The sequence below is a fragment of the Canis aureus genome, chromosome 8 (assembly GCF_053574225.1).
Source record: "Canis aureus isolate CA01 chromosome 8, VMU_Caureus_v.1.0, whole genome shotgun sequence".
NCBI lineage: Eukaryota > Metazoa > Chordata > Mammalia > Carnivora > Canidae > Canis > Canis aureus.
Genome location: NC_135618.1, coordinates 3663380 through 3684960, shown reverse-complemented (window position 1 = coordinate 3684960; position 21581 = coordinate 3663380). Strand labels below are relative to the sequence as shown.

Here is a 21581-nt window from a genome sequence, read left to right as displayed (position 1 = left end):
GCTACAGTTGATATGAATGGCCTATCAAAAAGTTACAGTTTCCTGTAATGCTCTACGTAGGCTGCATGCTGTCCCATTTTCAATCACAGTTTAAATGTGGTCTTTGATATGCATTTTGATAAAATTTATTCATAAAAATGATAATTTGTGTGTGAACGTGGCAAGGACAAATAAGATAAAAAACAAAGGGAATGGAGAATGTATAAAGACAGTTCCCACTAGAGAGTTACTTATTGTAATATATACATGTACCATACGGATGGTTTTTATTATAAAGAAACATACCCTGATGTCTTGGGAAGCCCTGTAGACGTGTATGTGCTCAGGAAGCAAACCGAGATAGCATCTGATGCTACACGTTTTTCCTGAGGGTACGTGTGTGTGTGTGTGTGTGTGTGTGTGTATGAGACCAACCTCATAATGATGAAAAATTAGGAACTATATCCATGGAACTTCTGACCACATAGAAACAAGGACAGAACCAAAATGAACCTAAAATTTTAAGTCCACTCTCTGATATGTGTACACAAGAGTAGTGTTCTATGAATCAGTTGAAGGGACAGTGCGATCTCTATTAGGAGAAAGCTAGTCCAATATCATGCATATAGGACCTAGCATGTGTGTTGGGAGTTTTAGGGGAATCACATCAAGCGATCTGTATGCATAGGGATAGGGGTTCTTAGTAACGAATTATCATGTAAACCTTTAGATAAAACATTCACTAACATGGAAAAAAACAAAATTAATTGAGCCCCTAACACATAGTTGAGAGTATCAAAAACCATGGAAATGACAAAAAAATAGGTAACAGAATCTATATAACATAAACACTAAATAACAATAATTTAGTAGGTTGAAGTGCTTTAACTATTGTCTAGCATATGCTGTCATATATCAAAATTTTAAATGATTTTTATGAAAATAAAAAAATCAAGTAGTTATATTCTACATCATGGGAGTAGCAGATAATTTATTTCCAAAAAACAATTACGTGACTAGCTGTTTTTATCCTGCAACATTACTAGCTCTCTGTTTACATTAACAGTATATACTTTCTTGTCTCTATCATAAGTTTAACCAAACTTGTCTGTGAATTTAACAGACATAACAGTTGATTATGCTATATTAACCTAATAGAAAACAAAATTAAATTGAAATGAATGTTTAGAAAAACCATTTTTTTGTTGGCAAGAAGGAAAATTTGTGATTATCTGCATTATGGATTAACAAAACTATTTTTTCAGTTTTAATGCAGTAATAAATATCTGAATAAATATTCAGGTATCTAAAGCCATGTTTCTATTTAAGTTGCGTAGTTAAAGGTAATTCATTAGTAATTATCAGCAAGCATTTTCATATATTTAGCATTTATCAAGTCATTTCATGTAAATTACATCCTAGAATCTCACAGAAACCTGCATAGAGTTATTACATTAACTATGTTCTGTATACACATATACACAGAGACCCCGGTACACATACAGAGCTGAGGTTTAGGGGGGTTAAATACACATTCCCAAGAAAATATGCATGACATTTCGTATAGTTGCAACATGTATCTATTTATTTGGACTCTACTTAACATTTATATTTCAAATCTCCTATTCATGTGTAATTCATTCATATTGGCCAACGTGCCAATGTTTTTCTTTATTAATAACATATTTAAACATTTTTAATTTATGGAGGCAAAAATTCTAAGGCAATGACTTCTTAATGCTATGAATTAAAGAAAGGAGGATTGGGAGAAGAGAGAGAAAAGAAATGACAAGGCACAGCCTGCACATTTCACCATCTGATTGATAGTAAAGGCACAGATAAGGTCTTTAAATCAGACAGACCTGCCTCTGAATTCTCTTCCTCCTCCTTAAAATCCATATATGTTTTAGCAAATGATTTGAGGAATACAGCCTTATATCATGAACAATATAATGCCAGTTCTTCTATGTCTCTCATTATTATACTTACGTGCTTTGTAGGAAGAAAAATATGTAAATTAACATTTCTCAAGCAATGTAACTTCTGCCTTCTGATGCAGGTTATAATGTGTGGTTTCAATGATCCAATCATCGAACAAACACCATTTCTCCAAGGCCTGCTTTGGGCCTCCTTAAGACTAGTTGCTCAGGATAAAAAGATTAATACAATGCACTAAGCATTAGAGCTCATTGTCAAGAGTGAAAAACATATGCAGTGAGGGAAGCTTACGGCAACACTATTTTGGGAGCTCAGAATGGAGGTAGAGACCACAGGATGGGGGCATCAAGAATTCTCTAAAAGATTCCTAAGTTGTACTTTAAAAAACAAAGTGGAATTTTCTAGACGCTGAGGCAAAGAGCGTGAGGTTAGTGTGAACAAACGGAAAGAGGTGAGAAATAGTGTGAAATTTCAAGCACATCGGTGGTATTTTCTAGTAAATGGAGTGTAGGGAAGAGGAAAGGGAAGAAGTGCTACATTGTCCTGCTTTTGGGAGAGAACACTGCAAAAATGAGCACGTAGTCAAAAACACAATTATGTACTTAAAGAGAAGGAAGATACGGCAGTCGATTTTTATAATGTGATTAAAAAGTACAGTTTATCATTTGAATAGAGAAACTGTTTTCCTGCAGCTAAAAAATGAGGTAATGGGCATTGAGCTGGCTGTTGGCAAAGTATTAAAAGTGAATTGTCCAATGTGTTACATTTCTAAAATATCATATTTTCAGGTCAGGCCATGAGGAAAAGACTCTGTGTAATGAACATGTATTTGTGGACCTAAGAACAGATATTGAAGAAAGAGTAGTATTAGGAATTAATTCCTTTCTTGTTTTTGTTTTTAATTGCTCCTCGGAGCTGGCACTAAGCCATTCAAAATTGAAGTGCCAATTCTGACTTCATGGCCTGACTATTGTTCAAATAAAATCAACATAATCACTTAATTCTTATTAGAATAGTAGAAATGTAGAGCCCAGAAAATTGTTTATAAATCCAAATTTAATATCACCGTGAAACAGAAGGGTGATAGCTAAAATTAATATGCCAGCAGTTGTTCTCTGAGATCTTTGTGTAACATTTGCAAATAATGTAAATTTGCAAACATTTTCTAGAATGAGTAATAGTAATTGTGTAGGGCTCTTTTCTTGTTTAAGCAGAAGGCTAAAAACACTATCTCAGATACTCAATAGAAATCAATTCCATTGACTTTAAATAAAAGTCACTGAAGAAATTCATCTTTAGAAATACAGGCAGTAAAAGGAAGAATATGATTAATTTTACTCCAATTAATGAGCTGTTGCCAAGAATTAAACAATGCCAATTCCATAAGGGAAGTACCATGCAGCTGAAGTATTAAATATAAAGAATGTGAAGATTTAAAAGGATATGTGGATTGGTGGTCACATTAGAAAGAGAAATTTATGTGCATAGTTATTGAGAAAAATCCCAACTTTCTTGATCTCTATAAGTTCATAATTTACTGATAAAACTGAACCTTTTGAAAGGTTCATCTTTCTAAAATAGTTTGACTTTGAAACTTAATTATGCCATTTTCAAGCACAGATATAGTTAGAGAATGGCATAGGGCAGCTAGTGTGAGTCCCTTCATATTCATGTCATGAGAGTAAAGAGATCAGCATTTAACATCAATTTAACATTCCTTTGACTTGAGGAACCAAAACTATTCTAAGGCTTTGAATGATTTAAATATGCTTGATGGTCTTAAGCTCTTCCTTATGCATCGATTAAATTTACCAGACCGGAGTGGTCCAAAGAAACATTGCATGAAGCGTACATGTAAATTAGGAAATGCAGCATAGTAATTAAAATCTTTTATCATCGCCGGGCATGCCTGAATTCTATGGCCACCCCAACTCTTGAAGTCTCAGTTACCTGTTCTTCAAAATGAGTTGAAAATAGTACCCAACCTAACAGGGTCTTGGTGAAGATTATGAATAAAATTGTGCATGAAAAGCTGTTAGCACTCTCCTTGGCCTGCCTGTGGCTCAGTAAATGTTACTTGCTATCGTTATTATCCCTTTAAAATATACTTGCTTTCAATTGAGTGTTATATGGAATGTTTAAAAAAAATAGTGTTTGCACAGTATATATATATATATATATATATATATATATATATATTTTTTTTTTTTTTTTTTTTGGTCCTGGACATTCCACAAAGAAGAATAGAAAGTAGAAGCATCTCAAAATCTTACAGCCTGAACCCAGGGAAACAGCAAAACCTAGACCACTTTGTATTATCAATTGTAAGCTCTTGTGTGTTGTATTCAGGAAGGTCCAGAAGCCTGGTCTTTGGCTTCCATTATTTTAATAAGTTTTTTTTTTTGAAGCCTTATAAAAATTAAATAAGCATTTCCTAGGTGACAAAGACTTATGATAGAGCTTGTTGATAAACTTGTAAAAGTCGAAAAATTTTACCATTAAAGGCTGAACTCTATAGAGGGGTGGAAATCTCAACTATGGGTGGTTATGGATGAGGATAAACCCAAATAAAGCAAGCCCTCATCCAGCTAAAGAGAAAAGCACTGAGAACCAGAATCTCTTCAGTAAAAGGGGAAAATATATTTTCAGTGCATTGAGATTGGCCACCTAAAAGGACAGCATCCCAAGTCCAGTTATTAGGATGCAATGGTGGTTGCCTTTGAAGCGGCGTGAGAAAAGAATATTGACCCAAATTTTCTTCTTTTTCTATTGAAGAAGAAAGTTGGCAAGCTCTTGACTTTCAAAAGAAAGGAAAAAAGAAAGACAAAAACCAAACAAGATGGGTATCACTTCCCTCTAGTGGCGAGTCAAGATCCCACAAAGCGCACCGAGGAGCGTGCTGTCAGAAGACACGCCAGTCTTTTTGCAGAACATTTATCATTTTCAGAGTTCTGCTTTATGTTTCATCTCATTGACTCCGCGAAGGACCCGGTGAGGTTATATCATTCCTCCTTTAAAGATGGGGAAGCAGACTCTTAAGTCAGAATAGGACACCATTCTAAGAGTAATACCCTAAGAATTGGGAAGCCTCAGATGAAGACTGCATTTTAATACTGATTAGCTCTTGTATTTCTTGAGGTTATATAAATGAAATGAAATAGTCTCCGTAGCATCTTACTGCCCCTTATAATGTTAACATTACCTCGGCTTGTCTGGTTCTATGACTAGTAAGTAGCTAAAGTAAGACTTTAGCAGTGGTCGAGTGTCAACCTCGCCCATTCTTTTGTTTTTTGTTTTTTTTCCCCCTGTTGCTGCCCCCTTCTTGACTGGCATAGGATATACCCTACCTTAGTAAGGAATTAATGCAGTATGCAAGATGAACTATTTTTAAAGATACACGTGCTCCAATACAATAAAAGCCACTTAAATTGAATAGGGGGAGAACAGAATGAGTGGAAAGCAGACAATGGATATTCAAGACTTACCTGTTTTCTTGAGATACACTTAATAAATACAGTTCTTTGAATAGAGAAACACTTGCTGAGCTTGATTATACTTAAGTTTTAGAGCATCACGTAGGAAGTTATCACAATGGCCTGTTAAGCTTTAGCTAGCTTGGGACAAAACCAACAGGCAGGCAAACGAACGGAGCTGTGTTAGATGACGGGTTATGAGTTCAATGTGGAGAGGAGTAGTTTTTCCTGGAAGGATGTTTTTTCACCGGGTGGAGACAGATCTACTAATCTTACTAAGACCAGTGTTGCTTGACCAGTTGTAGGATAAGTAATAACCACTTACGTTCCTGAAGGTTGCAACTAGCATTTAGTAAATTTTGGAACCTAGAGCCTCATTACGTATGATCTTCTGTATTTCACACTAAATCAGGATCTAAAGCGTGAAAACTTGTAATGCCAAAATAGAGCATTTGTTTTTCCCTCATCAGATTGGATATAGTGTTTGTTAGCTTAAGTTGATCAGTGACACAAGGTTTTATGAATCATCCTGTCTGATTGGTTGCTTTGGATGCAGGAAGACTTCCCATAAATACAGATCTTCGGCACTTCTACGTTTACTGTACAACTAATTATACTAAGAAACATCCAAATAGTAATTTAAGAATAATTCCCAGCAGATACTGCTTTTCATCGCAGGTTTTGACCTAATAAAATAGTAGGTTGGATTTTAATTTTTGTCCTCTGGTCTCCTCCCCTCACTGTCTCGGTGACCTCAAGTCGGAAATACAGTGTTAATGGTAGGGAGCCCTATTTAATGCATGGAAACATCTCAATGAATTCCATTTCCATTCGTTCAGTTTTTCTCCTAATCGCTTCGCCATTCTACAGCTCTCCCGGGAGAAGGCAGCTCTTATTGTTTCTCTTCTCAGGCCCTGTGCAAGTAATTGCTAAGTTTATGAAGTCAGTCACAAGAGGTATATTCATATTTGATTGATTGCTTTGGAGAGTTCAGCTCTTGGGTTCTATCATATTTTGTTGAACTATTATGCAGTCTTCCCTGTACTCATAGTTCTTTAAGGCAGAGGCAAGCAGAACTGCAGAACTGCACAATGTAATTGCTCTTACTCGGAACACTCTTTAAATTATGGTCTTTTCCTTTAATAGTTGGGTAGATATTAAGATTTATGTAATCGGTGACAAAATAATAATAATAATATTAGTAATAATTAAAAGAGAGATGGGAAGAGTGAAAGAGAAGAAAAACGAGGGACATAAAGTCTGTGTTAAAGGCCTGCCATGTGCCGGGCACCATGCCAATTGCTTTGTGCTCATGTTCGCTAATCCTTACAACACTAAGTGTTGTTATCCTCACTTTAAAAATAAGATCTCCAGCGTTCAGAGAGGTTAGATAACTTGCCGAAGACAATTAAACTCGTAATAATAGCTTTTGTTGAGAACTTCCCGTATGCTATAACTGAGCTAAGCCCTTTTTTCATGTGTTATCTCATTTTAATTCTCAGAATAACCCTTGGAGATGGGCATTGTTTTTATCCACCTGTGCAGGTGAAGCAACTTCCACGTAGAGAAGTTAAATAATTGCCTAAAATTGACAAGTGGAATTGCTTGGCAGTGATTCAGAACGCAGTAACTAGTACTCAGGCCAGATGGTCCATAAAGATCAACCAAACATTTGAGGATACTTGCCGGAATTTGCTTGGTAAAACTGTGTGATGTTATGATCTAAATATGATGACTGACTTCTGTGTAGCCTGCATGTGGATTTAGCTGTGCCTAAATCACATGAAGGGAACACCAACGCTTGGGCAGGAGCGCCAGTGCTACCGATTGAGGTTCGTTACCTGGTTTTTCTCCTGTCCTCCCCTTCTGTCATTTTTAGTGCCTTGCATGAGGCTCACCATCTCCCTCTTCAGTTACTCGAGAGGAACCACGGTTATTTCTCTCATTGGTGATTTCCTTTCCCAAACTGTAATTTGTCATAGTCTCACTTTCAGATCATAGAGCTTATGCCATCTCGAGTTCTTTCTCCCCTGCGCTCTTTGCTCAGTTCTGGTGCCCATTGCCTCTGATCTTGCCATCTTTCTCTCTACCTCTCTTCTTTGGTATTTCCTTTGCTCAGTGTCTTTCTGCTGCTTTCTTGTGAGTATCTTCTGTGTCCTGCAGTCTAAACACCCTCTGTGCTGCCAGAGGTATTGCCATCGTAGCTCCTGGCCCAGACGAGCATGGAGATGAATCTTTAGACTGAACGTATTCCTTTAGTTTCTCTCATTTTTGCTTATGGCATGTGGGACCCTGGCTGCCCCTCAGCACTCCTTCCAAACCCAGTGCAAAACCTGTCCTGCCTACAGACCCTATTGTGTGTGTGTGTGTGTGTGTGTGTGTGTGTGTGTATGTTCAACTTTGGGAAGGGAAGGACCATTTGTCTGTTCAGACAACTAAGAAGAAAGTTTAAAGAAAGCAAATCAATAAAAATTTGCCTTTGGAAGCATCTTATCTGTGGTTTATGATTATAGCGTAACAGAAAGTTAAAGCTATTAGATATCCCTTTAAACATGTTGTGTACTTTCTCGCAGCTTTATCTATATTCACGTGGATCCTTCTACTTGGAATGCCCTCTTCCAACCTTCTTCCCCATCGCTGTTTTCCACTTAAGAAAATATTCATACTTGAAGGCCAGTTTCAAATGTCAGCTCATTTGTGAAATCTTTTATAGCTTGTCTTTTGGCAGAAGAAGTAACATTTCCTCAAGTTCTTATGCATTTTGTAGACCTCTGGATTATAGAATTCATTAAATTTTACTGAATGCCATACAGGTAGCTCTCTTTGATACTCAATTTTGAGCTCCATAACTGAAGGCAGTTCCTACTCACTGACATAGCCTCAGCAGTGGTATTAGACGCAGTTGGTAATCAACAGGTATTTCAGTATTTGTTTCTAGCAGGTCAGTGTAGGTACTCTGAGAAGCAGGCATCAACCCAGGATTAGATGTGTCAGGTCTCCGCAGTAACCCCTAGAAGGATAAAGGGGCTGAAGGAGAGGTAGACAGGGAGGGTCTGCAGACACTGACACAGGTCTGATGGCTGTGGAAGGCGAGATGGGAGGAAGAAGGCCCGAGAAAGAAGAGCCTCAGAAGGCAACGCAGTTCTGAGACCACCTTGACCTTGCAAATATGAAGTCCCCAAGCCACAGTCAGAAGACACCCCCAAGGGTAAGAAATGTCCTAGCCTCATGCTTGGTCATTGACCAGAGGAACTCAGGCATGCTTGGGCTTGGCGTAAATACCATGGACGGCTTAATGGTGGCACACCTGGAGCTGTCAGTCGACTCTACTCCCTAAAGCAGGATCCTTAGAAGGTTTGAGGAGCCCACCCTTGCCACCTCCATGTAGAGCTTTGGTAAGAGTATTTCACTTCAGTCTCATTAAGCTGATGTATCAGAGGGAGGGGCACTTGCCTTTAAAAACATATGCCAGTGACACTAAATTAGGAGGGCAGGAGACCCAGATTTTGGTCTTGCGTTTGGTACTTAGTTGCGTGACTATTGCATGTCACTATATATCGTTTGCCTGAATTTTCTTCTGTATGATATTATATGATATCGTTACATTTTAAAGGAAATGTGGTGCTACAAAGAGGACTATTCTTCAAGGCCACAGAGCAATGCCCCTATTTGTCCTCTTTCTAATTAACTGTGAATGGTTAATAAAACACACGCACACACAGAATGAGAGAGAGAGAGAGAAAGGGAGTGTGAGCACATGAGCACATACGAGGCACTCTTCTGAGCATTCGATAAGCATTTTACTTCTTACTCTTCTGTGTTCATTATTGCCACAGAAATGCTCAGTGTAAGAAATAACTATAAAATCTCAGCAGCATTCAAAAATAAGTATATATTCAGGGTACCCATCTCCAGAACAGTCTTTAATTTGGGACAAAGGCATCAGTTGCTCTGCCTGAACCATTGTTCTGGTTTCAGTTTGGCTTATTAACAGATGTAGGGCTCTCTGGGGGATGCCTCTGGTTTGTGTCTTTCATCTCAGTTCGGGGCTGGCCTGGGCAAGATCTTTTCTTGGTTATGTCAAAAGTACAAGTGGGTAAATAAAAACACTGAAGGTGTTTTTTTAAAGTCTGAGCTCAGAACCAGCACATCGTCAACCTCGTTCTGTTGGTCAGTGCAAGCCCAAAGCAGGCAAGACACTGGGGGGGAAGCTGTGTGCACAGTGCAGGTGTTTTGTGAAGTCACCGGGGACAGTGTGTGACCTTGAGAAGGGCGAATTATCGAAAATAACAATCCAATGTGATATATATGCTGAGGCAAGTAGTTTTCTCATTCCCATTTCATAGATGTAGAAATTAAGGTACAAAATATAAAGACCTTCCCTAACTTTTAGGAAGTTTATATCTGGTTGGAAGATACGGAAAAAATATGATTTTAACATAAACAGAACATGAAAGTACCATATGATTTGAGGAAAAATAGAACTTTCAATAATGGCTAGTGTAGGGTAGAAAAATAGTCAACGTTGTGAGATGGAGAACTTGAAGCAGATCATGAAACATGGCTGGAATTTGAATAATCAGAGGAAGGAAGATGGCATTGAGGTGAAAGATAATGGGACGCAAGCAGCCTGATATCCTTGTATTCATAGGGCTGCAGCCAATGAAATGTTCAAGAAAGGAGATAGAGGATATCTGACTTGGAAGCCAAGATCAGTGATTAAAGTTGTGTCTTGGGAAGAGCTGATTGTCATGGGCTGTGCCTAATGCTGAGAAACCAGCTTGATGGTTATTATTTTGAGCAAGTATAATATTATGAAGCCCAAATTTAGGTGATATGAGAAATGGAAGAGCTGTTATGGGACACATTGGGAGTGAAGAGTAAGTAGTCTTGCTAACTAATCCCCTATTAGGGAAGGCCCCTGGGAATTTAAATTTAACCACAAGTTTTTGAGCCTGAGCATAATGAAACTGTGGCCAGAAACAGGAATATTAGGGACAAGGTCTAGGGGAAAAGATGCTGATTTTGGTTTTTTGTATCTTAAGTTTTAGAAAATAATGGGGTAATATAAAGACACGGTTTTCCAGCAGAGAATTAGAAATTAGGAGCTAGCGTTCATAAAGAGAGAAGGGTGGAAGACTTGGGCATCATTTATCCTGAGGTAAGAGTTAAAGCTCTGACATAGCCTGTCGGGGAGCTGGTATGTAGGAAGGAGCTCTGAGGGTCAGGAACTGAGCCTGGAGGAGCCCCTGCACCGGGGAGAAGGCGACAGATGGAAAGGATGACCCTATAAGGAGCACAAGTGTGCCATCCAGGCACCAGAGCAGGACGGTACGGGCAGAGGGAGCTAAGCACAGATCAGTTTTTTGTTTTTTGTTTTTTTGTTTGTTTGTTTGTTTTTAAATGTGTAATTGCCTCCAATGCCACTCATGTATCTACAAAAAATGTACCAGGTTTGACTTTTTTGAGGATATTGTTGACCTGAAAGGATGCTATTTCCAATAAATTCCAGATATTTGATTTAAAAGAAAAAAAAAATGGATGGCCAGAGAGGATACAAAGGAAAATCAAAAGAGACTGCTCAGAAGTGCACTGAAGGCAGCGCAGTTGGTGTCGGCAAGGAGAACAGGGTGGGTGGCTTGTCCCTAGAGGAGGAGAAGGTCTCTGAGGCTGGTCTTGGGAGGAGCGTTTGAGCTTGGCCTGCTTTCCCACCTCCACGACACCGTGCTTTCAGGAAGCCAGACACTCACGTAGGTCAGCACTATCCAGTTTTGCTCATTATTAGCTTCTGTGAGAGAAGAGCTACCTTGAAACAGTGTATCGCAGGGATAACGATGAATTTTTAATTTTAATTATGTTTTAGATCTTATATTAGTCATCCCATCAGAAACTTCCACCTACACTACCGATGGATGGTAGTAGATCATTTAATGTAAATACGGTAAGAATGTAAGAAGTCAAGATTATTTAAGCTGCATCTAAAATAACCAGAAAAAAATTCATGTAAATATCCTGCAATCCCCATTAGTTTGCCTTTCTGCCATTCTTCACATAATTAAATCAATAAATATTGCCAAGTTCTGAGATAGGTGCTGGAAATAAAACTGCGTATGAACAACAGCAAGAGTTCATTGCTTCTCCGTAATTATTAGGTATGCAAAGTGTATGTTTTATGTGCACACAGACCTAGATACAAATAGATGCACAAATGAGACGGTACTTTGTTTAATTAATACCGCCCGTAATTTAAGCCTGACTTACTGGCATGCTGTCTTGTCTCATTGGATACACACACCTACCAGAATATTTTTTTTTTAATTTTTATTTATTTATGATAGTCACAGAGAGAGAGAGAGGCAGAGACACAGGCAGAGGGAGAAGCAGGCTCCATGCACCGGGATCCTGATGTGGGATTCGATCCCGGGTCTCCAGGATCGCACCCTGGGCCAAAGGCAGGCGCCAAACCGCTGCGCCACCCAGGGATCCCCTACCAGAATATTTTTGAAGTAGATGAGTACTTACGGAAGATGTGCCCTTTACATTCTCTTTGTCTATACTTTTTTTTTTAAATTTCATTCTCGGTATATTTTAAATCATGAGGCAGTTGACAGTTATTTCAAATAGACAGTGCTCCTAACTTGGACCATGCATGGTTCGTGTGTAGGCTTTCTATTTTTTGAATTTTTGAGCTAATGCACCTGAGATCTTTATGGTAATAATATACAACATACAGTGTTGGAGCCCTTTGTAAAATTCTGTGTCTGACTCGTTTTGACAACACGCTTTGGCCTATTTCATCAGGTGGCTGAGGAAATCCAACGCAGTCGCAATATAGAACGTACCTGGCAGGATAATGAAAAATGTAATGAACACATCTGATAAGCAGATAATTGTTAGAGCCAGGGATTCTCTTAATATAGGAGAAAAGGCAGGATTACGGTGTTGCAAGACACCATCTAAGCAAGAAGAGCTTAAGAGGCCTCCAGCCTCTGTGAGTCATTTGTGTCCTGATTTAGCCTCTTGTTCTTGCAAGCTGTCAACTAGAATCGGTAGAGGGCAAGGGAGGTGCTGTGACAAGGTGCCACCGAGAGGAGGACTAATTGGGATTCTGCAAGCCAGCGGCTGCCTGAGGTTCAGAGAAGTGGACCAGCTAATGGAAAACTCTGTCTTTAGGGACTGGCCATAAAAGTCACAAAATACAATTGGCCGTTGATCACAAATTCACATCTGTGATTTTAAAGTAAAATTGACTGTTGAAGGTAAAAGAATAGAGAGAAGAGTAGTCTTTATTTCAATGAAACCTGACAAATTGTTCTCTCGAGTCTAAACCCCTCCCTCTAAAAGACGAACAAAAACAAATTAGGAAAAAAGAAAATATTTGTGCAGTATCCTGACTGCCAGTTCCACTGCATTAAATTACATGAAATATCATTAAAAAATATCCCTTTAAAGAGTTTTGAGAACTGGGTTAATACCGTCCTTAATTTTTTTAAGGGCCTGAAGTTCTAGAAAGGCCAGACTTTTCCAGAGCCCACAGCTGGGATATGACAAAGCAGCCGGCCATGCCCCATGTCAGTGTCATTGCCTGCGCTTCCCCACGGTGGGGGGATCGTGCTGGCCCTACTCGTACTGTGTGCATTATGGGTATTCCACAGGGATCGCAAAAATAGCCTATGAATGGAGTGACCTTCTTAGAAGACGTAGACAAAAACAAAACAAAACAAAACAAAACAAAAGGAATGTCTTAATTACGTTTAAATAGTAATTTTGTTTTTGTTTTTTATTTTATTTTATTTTTTCAGGGGGGCTGGTTGGTTTTTATTATTCCGATGGTCGGAATGTTAATGCTTCAGGAAGGGGAAAATTAACCAATATGAGTAAGCTTTGGAAGAAATTATTATTTTCATACACTGTTCATATAAAGACTGAGTACACATGCATTAATTCCTACAAGAAGAAAATAATCCAAAACATGGAATTCTATATGCACAATGATATTGGATTTAGTATTAGTTACAAAAATATTGGGAATAAATAAAATAAGCATCAGTAATAGGAAAGTGGCTTAACTGTGGTATATACACTAAAGCGCTAAAATGAGCTTCTCACCCTCAGAGGCCTAGCATTCTAGTAAATTTAGCCAGAAACTAGGCATTATCTTTGACTTTTCGTGTTTCTTCTCTTATCATACTACATCGGTATGCCTGGCTTTGTTTGAATCTTAACTCTGTCAGTTGCTAACTATGCACCCTGAGTAAAGTTCCATGTCTTCCCCCTGCCCCGTTTTCATCATCTGTGAAGGATCACAGTACTACCTAAAACTCTTTAGGTTAACCAAGATCATGTAACTACAGCACTTTCATCCCTGTCTGACAGATAACAGATTCTCAATGAATGTTACTTATCACTGTTGTTATGACGATGGTATAACCATTTCTTCACTTATTCCATTTTACATGTAGGATGTTCATGGAATCCATCTTGAAATTCACTTTTAATTGGTCCCAAACTTTGATTCTTTTCCCTCTGAAATCCAGCTTTTACTTTGTAGCCACTAATATCTATCCGTTTGGCCGTTCCATTCCCCAGCTCTCAGTGATCTACCCCAGTATATGTATATGTATATATATACTGGGGTAGATATATATATATATATATATATATATATATATATATATATATATATATGTCAAAGCATGTAGGCCCTCCCCCCATTATTTTTCCCTCCTTGTAATTGCAAGTTCATTCTTGCCAATGCATTCTTCTTCATTTTTTAAATTTATTGGAGAGAGCGAGAGAAAGAGTGAGAATGAGGGAAGGAACAGAGGAAGAGGGACAAGCAGACTCCGTGCTGAGTGTGGGGGCTCAACCCCAGGGCCCTGAGATCATGACCTGAGCTGAAACCAAGAGTCAAACACTTAACCGACCGAGCCACCACTGCCTCCAATTTCATGTCCTAACCATTCTAAAGTGTTCCTCCTTTCTCTTGTAGAATTCCAAGCTGTTTTTCTTTAGCCAGTGCCTTCACCCATGTCTCCTGTGTCTAGAAATACTCACCCGTACCTAAAGTTGACAGGTTAACTTCTACTCATTCATTAGCACTTAGCTCAATGAGTTTGATATTCTTCTGGAACTTAACTTTTTTTTTTTTTTTTCCCTTTTTTTGGATTCTCAGGATCCTGAGTGTCTAACTCTATCGCCATATCTACTACCTTATATTTTAATTATCTACTGTCTTCTTCCCAAGACAGTTTGGGTACATTGATAGCAAGTTCTTCATTTTTTTTTTTAAGATTTTATTTATTTATGAGAGAGAGAGAGAGAGAGAGAGATTCAGAGACACAGGTAGAGGGAGAAGCAGGCTCCCACAAGGAGCCTGATGTGGGACTTGAACCTGGATCCGGGGATCACACCCTGAGCCAAAGGCAGATGCTCAACCGCTGAGCCCCCCAGGCATCCCTTGATAGCAAGTTCCTAGGAGTATGTACCCCTAGTGCTTGGCACAGTGCTCAGGGCATAGTAGCTGCTCTATAAAGGTTTTAAATAAATGAATGTGAAATTGATGTGACCGTTGTGAACATTGTAGATGTGGTTATAAAAAATTATTAGTCAAAGGGAAGTATTTGTGATACTCTGGAAGGTGAAATAAAACAAGGGACAAAATTTTATTTCGAATTTTACTTATCATTGTTAAAACTGTGTACAAAATTGGAGGGAAAAACATCATTGGCCTGTGGACATCACTAATCACAAATCTACATCACAAATCAATCACAAATCTACATCACAAATCACCAATGTAGATTTTCTAATTTCCAAGAAGAATATGTAATATTTCTTTCAGTACTAGTGCAACCAGCATAACTTTCTTAGAAATAATATTTCTAAAAATATTTGCAAGTAATATTTCTAAAAATATTTAGTCCTTGGGACACCTGGGTGGCTCAGCGGTTGAGCATCTGCCTTGGGCTGAGGGTGTGATCCTGGGATCAGGGATCGAGTCCCACAGTGGGCTCCCCACATGGAGCCTGCTTCTCCCTCTGCCTGTGTCTCTCCCTCTCTCTTTCTATGTCTCCCATGAATAAATAACTAAAATCTTAAAAAAAAAAAAAAAAAAATATATATATATATATATATTTAGTCCTCTTCTGGTTGTTAACAGACTTTTAAAGCCCATAAGGTGTCTTGTACTGTTTATAAACTCTCACTTCCTCCTGTTATGTATATAAGGGTGGCATAAATATATTCAAACTAATGACGTAAAAGAGTTGTATTCACAGTACCCAGGCCTCAACCCAAGACTGACTTAAGGGGTGAAGGGTATGGAATCTTTCAGTTAATAAAACGTAAAAAACTGAAAAGAATTAAAAAGCATAAAAAAGCATTTTTCAGAAAAATAATGATAATCCCAAATTTCAGTGCCTTTGTTCTATGTTTCCAAAAGTTATAATCAGTAATTGTTTTAATAGAGAATATCAGCATTTGTATTTCTATACTTCTTAAGTTTATCCTCCAGTTTGAACACTTACTTGAAATAAACCTTAGTTTTATTCTCCAACATATTTTATCTCCATACCTTTCCTAGAAAACTTGAACCAATCATGGTGCTCTCACATTAGTAGCAATTTTAGACATTTACACACAGGAGGAGTGAACATTTTGCCATTTAGGTTCCTTTTGGAAACCAATTCTGAAAGCCCAGTAGCCCTCTACCGTAAATAGAGGAAAAGACAAAATGGACAGAGTATTGACTGGAATCAGGAGACCAGTAGTATCTTCTAGATATGATTTCCCTTCTCTGTAGGTTAATTTTGGATAAAAAATAGTTTCTGATCCATTCTTGATCATTGCTTGAATCAACTCACAGACTGTCTTTATCCTTCGTTGACGGTTGGACAAGCACATGTAGTAATTACCATGTTCCATTATATTTAAAAGAACTTCATAATTTACGAAGTGATTTCAGGTGGACCCCTCTGGACCTACCACATGGTTCTTAGTGATTGAAAACATGAGCCACACATTGCAGATAAAGTCTCAGAAAGTTTAAACAGTTTGCCAAAGCTGAGTGAACTCTTGCCTTCTACATCTGTGTTGTGTTTGTTTGTTTGTTTTAATCCCACACTGCCTCTCTTGCATCATGGTAATGCAATAAAACATATTTAAAGCTGTGGAAAAAAATTTTTTTTTAAATTTTACATGAAATTACTTCTTGGCCTTTTAACCCAACAACATTAGGATGTAAACTTATAGTATTATTTGGAAAGAGTGACATGGTTTAAAACAAATGCACTTAACTTCGTAGGCTCAAATGATCTTCATTCTAATCCAAATCTAGATACTTCATTGGCTTGAGGAATGGCAGTGAACTTCCCAGGTCGGAGTTTACTCACCTGCAATACAGGATGTTTAAAATGCCCCGTATAGCAAAACTATGGAGAAAGTAAAAAGATCACTGGTTGCCAGAGGTAAAGTGGGATGGAGGGATGAATAGTCAGGGCACAGACGTTTTTCAGAACAGAAAAACTGCTTTGTAGAATACTTTAAAGTTGGATACAAATCATTGTACATTTTTCAAAACTAATAGAGCGTACAACATCAAGAGTGGATCATAATGCAAAATATAGATTTGGGGTGATAATGATGGTGATAATCAATACAGGTTATTGATTCTAACAAATATACCACATTTAGTGCAGGATTTTCTTAATGGGGGAGGTTGTGTGTATGGGGTGGGGGAGATATATAGGAAATCTCTGTACCTGCAGCTCAATTTTTCTCTAAGCTTAAAACTGTTGTAGAATAATAAATTCAATGTAAGGAAAGCAGGGCAATAAATTATACAGCTTTATACCATTAAATGTAAACCTTAGATAAAATTGAAAATTTTCTTAAAAATCAAAACGAAAACAAAAACTACTGTGCCTGTGTAAGAAGATGGTTGTGAAATTGAATGAGAGAATGAAAACCTGTTTTGATAATTATTGAGCACTCCAAAAGTTAGAATTTTTTAGCATTGCTAAATTCTATATCATTTTCATCTATCTTTTATTATTTAATAGGAAAAGAGTAACAATCACAAAAGATATAATGAGATATGTAGCCATGGTATGAAATGGAGATGAAAACATTATCTACAATTTAAGTAGCTTAAAAAATGAGAGAGAAGGGGAAAAAAGATCAATTAATTACTGTAGAATTTTTTTAAATTAAATTTTTAAAATCACATTTTAAGGGACGTGTTTATTTTAGTTCTGTGGAAGTTGCTAATACTACATGAAATTACAGTGAAATGAATTAGTCCCCAGAACGTGTGAGTATGTTAATTTACATGGCAAAAAGGAGTTAAAATGTCAGATAGAATTAAGATTGCAAAAAGTTACTTTTGCGATGGAGAGAGATTATCCTGAGTTATCCAGGCAGACCCACCGTAATCACAAGAGTCCTTAAAGGTGGAGGAGAAACAGGAAGGTGGCAACATGGAAGGACTCAACTCCAGATTGCTGGCCTTGACGATGGAAGAGGAGGCCAAGAGTTAAGGAATGTGAGCACCCTCTGAAAACTGGAAAATAGGGATACCAGGGTGGCTCGTTGAGCTCAAGGTGTGATTCTGGGTCCAGGGATCGAGTCCCACAAATGGGCTCCCTGTGGAGAACCTGTTTCTCCCTCTGCCTATGTCTCTGTCTCTCATGAATAAATAAATAAAATCTTAAAAAAAAAAAGAAACTGGAAAATATAAGGAAGCATATTCCCCCTTAGGGCCCCCAGAAGGAATGTGGCCCTACTGACACCTTAGTTTTACCCTAGTGAGATCCACATCCTTAATTGTAATAAGTTTGTATTGTCTTAAGCCACTTGGTTTGGGGTACATTGGTACAACAGCAACAGGAAACTAATACGTTATGTTCAGCAAGACAAGGATGGACTGCAACATTTTTTATTGAAATTTTTGTTATTTTATTTTTTTTATTTTTATGAGAAACTAATTTTGTTTTTTTTTTTTTGTTTTTTTTTGTTTTTTTTTAAAGATTTTATTTTATTTTTTTTTAAGATTTTATTTATTTATTTATTCATGAAAGACTGAGAGCGCCAGAGACAAAGGCAGAGGGAGAAGCAGGCTCCATGCACCGGTAGCCTGATGTGGGATTCGATCCCGGGTCTCCAGGATCGCGCCCTGGGCCAAAGGCAGGCGCCAAACCGCTGCGCCACCCAGGGATCCCGAGAAACTAATTTTGAAGCTTTGTGTGCATGAGCAGATTTTTATCTGTTACTGGGGCTTCATGGAGAAGGATTATATCCTCATTTATGATTAATACAATATTTATATTTGGATATATGGTTGTTTATAGTTAGATATGAAGTTCCTTAAAGTGTTTTTCAAAGTTTCATGTTCTTATGCTAGTGCTGTCTTGTTTCCTTGGAAAAATAGTATATTTTAGCAAGTAGAAGTAGGTGCAGTCATGGCATTTAGTTATAATGACAAAACTATTGAAATGCTTGAAAGAAAAAGAACTACCATGGGTAGTTCATATACCTCTATAATATGGATGTAGAAGAAAAACTATTTATAATTGTTTTATTGAAAAAGAATCATATTGGGCTAATAAAAAAGCAAAGGCCTAATCATTAATATGCTCTAATCTTGGTGACTTTATTTGTCCCACACTGCTGACGATCATTTCACAATATCAAAATAGCTTTGTTTCGGTCCACTAGTATTTCCCTTCAGTTTTCTGTTAAGACAACTTTAAAATTAATGGCCTGTCAAATATGGTGTCCAGTCATCTTTCTGGAAGTCATTTGATACTACAAAAGTTTAGCTATAGGGAACACTGGATTCACAAGCAGATCAATGTGTTAGTGACCTGATAAAAAAAATGTTCAGTTGCTAAAGGTATAGTTTGATATTTCAATATGCACTTCTCATAATATTCATAATTTTCCCATAAAACTTCCACAGAAACATTACTATTCCTGTAACAGTTCTTGGAAACATTGATTTTTTTTTTCTATTAAAAGTGCTGAAATTGATTGTAATTAAAAGTTTGGCTGTTGATGTTTTCATAAATGACCTTTCTATCCTGTCTATAGGTAGGGTATCGCTAGTATTTGTCAAGAGTAAATTACAACAATATTCTATGCCAAAGCAAAACAAAACACAAGAACCGCTTGGAGAGAAATCAGAATAACAGCAGATAAAGAATTGGCAGCAAGGATTAACTTCAGAAGCCTCTAGAATCACAGCCTAAGTTTTCTTAGGCAGACCTTTACCTACCAATACCATCTCTACTTCTCAACAGCTTGTGAACTTGACCTTATTCCAAGTTTCTTTGAAAGAATCCCCAATAGATGCCCGAAAGGGCATAAGGATCCTTTGCGTTTTCTTATATATCACCGTAGATTTTTGATGCTCAGTATATACACCCCAATTTAGAGAAATACAGCATCCTAATGTGTTTTCGCAAAAATTCATATAGCTGAATGAAATAATAGTTGCAGTCACTGTTTGACTCTGTTTCTTGAATCTGCGCTTTTTCTTTTCATTTGTAATTTTTCCATGTCAAATTAGCTCGGAGAAAAAGCCCCTCATGCTTTTTTGGCAGGGGGAGGGGGGTAAGTAGCCGTGCTGAAATACCCTCAGATCTATTTTACGAGAGCCTCGCTCCTTGGGCTTTACCAGTGCCTAACCCACCTGGGGAAGTCCTCTGTAGTCTTCCTGCCTCCTCTGAGGGTGGGGACTGGGGAGAGGGAGAATAAGAAGCACTTGTTAAGGACGTAGCCTAGGGACACAGGCTCACTGAGGGATCCAAGGAATCACAGCAATAGACCATGCTTCCCTTCTCACCCTACCCCACCACCACATCAATAGAGCTCCCGTGTAATAGCAGATGAATAGAACTGAAAGAGGTTCCTATCTCAGATCTCGTTCAGTGAGAACTCTCTATGGAAACCCAAGACAACAGGGGATACATAAGCAAGGACACCAGAGGAAATGTTAGCTTCCCATACCTACAGCATGACAAACGGTAAGTATGGAAATGAGCAAACCTGAGTACTTTTAATGCAAAATTTTTTTTTTTTTTAAAGTGCTCATCGAAAGGAAACAGAGGCTTACAAGGACTGACATTGAGAAGATTAAGTAGGGGCTCCTGGGTGGCTCAGCGGTTGAGTGCCTGCCTTCAGCCCAGGGCGTGATCCTGGGGTCCCGGGATCGAGTCCCACGTCCGGCTCCCTGCAGGGCGCCCGCTTCTCCCTCTGCCTGTGTCTCTGCCTCTCTCTCTGCCTCTCTCTGTGTCTCTCAGGAATAAATAAATAAGATATTAAAAAAAAAAAAAACGATTAAGTATATTCCTGGCTTCGCAACCCCCTAAAAGTTTCTGAGTTCCAAGAATGACAAAATTTGCATTATCCGCTCATTGCACGTTTCATTTGGAATACTTGCCATTAGTGTAGAGATCACAGCAGCCTAATTCTTCTCATGGAGCTTACATTCTACCGGTGGTGTCAGACAAAAGACAAATAAATGAGTAAAATTTGTACAGTGTTAGGTAGAAATAAGTTCTAGGAGATAAATCAGATAAAAATAATGAGTAAGTTTGCAATTTCAAAGAAGATGGACAAGAATGTTCTTTAAAAGGTGATGTTTAGAGACAGGTCTGGAATACAGATTCATGTCAATTAAAAAGTGACAAAGATAGAGATGAAACATCCATTTTTTAATTTAAAAAAATTGGGGGTGCCTAGAAAGTGTGAGACCCTGAGTGCTGTGAAGGAGCACAAAACCTACCTAAGGCAAGAGAAAGATTTCTAAACCCTGAAGACCTTATAACCTCTCCCGGTATATATTGATCATTTTGCAAGAGAGATTTATTAAAGAGGTACTGATAAAGGAATTTTGTAAAAGTCTAAATATTTGATATTATTTAAAATATGAGGACATGCAGAGTTGAATTTTCTGATTAACTATAAATTCCAAAACCCGTATTAATGGTCCCACACTTCTTATTTTTCAATGTGGTGGTCTCAAGGGATCCCTTTTACTCCTCTTCTATTGAAAATTTGCATATGAAGTCTTCCAGTTGTCTTTCTACTTACCTCTGATTTGTCAGTGAACTTTTATCTGACATTGGTTAAAGTCCACTAAATTTGGAAAAGATTCTTTTTTTTTTTTTTTTTGGAAAAGATTCTTAA

General features: G+C 37.8%; 1 protein-coding gene and 1 long non-coding RNA gene across 4 annotated transcripts in view; both read left to right on the top strand.

Annotated features, from left to right (window-relative positions):
• LOC144318272 (uncharacterized) overlaps positions 1 to 20688 on the top strand; it is a 93870-nt gene extending 73182 nt beyond the window's left edge. For both annotated transcript variants that reach the window (XR_013384119.1, XR_013384118.1), the window contains one exon: positions 20478 to 20688. This is a non-coding gene — a long non-coding RNA (uncharacterized LOC144318272). The remainder of the gene's footprint in view (positions 1 to 20477) is intronic.
• The window catches only part of NEGR1 (neuronal growth regulator 1), an 813801-nt gene that overhangs the window by 76201 nt on the left and 716019 nt on the right, over positions 1 to 21581 (top strand). The window lies entirely within an intron of this gene.